Source organism: Chinchilla lanigera, unplaced genomic scaffold (assembly GCF_000276665.1).
Source record: "Chinchilla lanigera isolate Chin_1 unplaced genomic scaffold, ChiLan1.0 scaffold00020, whole genome shotgun sequence".
Classification (NCBI taxonomy): Eukaryota; Metazoa; Chordata; class Mammalia; order Rodentia; family Chinchillidae; genus Chinchilla; species Chinchilla lanigera.
This window is the reverse complement of record NW_004955421.1, coordinates 18,776,435-18,777,130: the sequence shown is the minus strand read 5'-3', so window position 1 is coordinate 18,777,130 and position 696 is coordinate 18,776,435.

Genomic DNA, 696 nt, shown 5'->3' with positions numbered 1-696 from the left:
TTTTTTTTTTTTTTTTTGCCCCGACTCTCCACAGATCGAAACCGCTGAGATTAAATCCTGGCTTGTTCAAACGCCCTCCTGTGGGCTGGGCTCCCAACGGTGCTGCCTTCAGGGTATGCTTTGACTGGTGGCAGCTGAGCAGCACAGCCCCATGGGATATCGAAAACCAGCAGGCCCCTGGGGATTGCCTAGCCTTGGCCCACCCATTTGACAGAGGAATAAACTGAAGCCTAGAGCCAGGGTGGAAGAAGACTGCAAAGGCATGGCTGTGGAATCTGTGCCTTCCAGACCGACACCGTGACTCACCTGGTGGTTTTAGCAGATGACACACTGTGGCTGACTCACAGCGATTAGAGATAGCCACCTGCCCCTGCCAGTAATGAAAGCAGCAGAGGCCTGAGAACAACCTCTTCTTCAACGGATTTGTTTCATTTTAAGTGGAACGCACCTTAAATTATTAGGCTTTCCTTTATGGTTCGTAAAGACAGCTCAGGGCAGTCCTATCTAGAAGGACAAGTCCCCATAGATAATCTCCAGAAAGACCTTGCAGTGAATCCCACTACTCCCTCACCCCCAAATAATAGAGACAAGGAACTACCACTGTTTGGGGAAACTGTAATAAACGAGATGGAAAACGCTTTGCTCCAGCGAGTTTGAAAGGCAACTTTTATTAATGCGGGCGGGGCTGAGGGGACC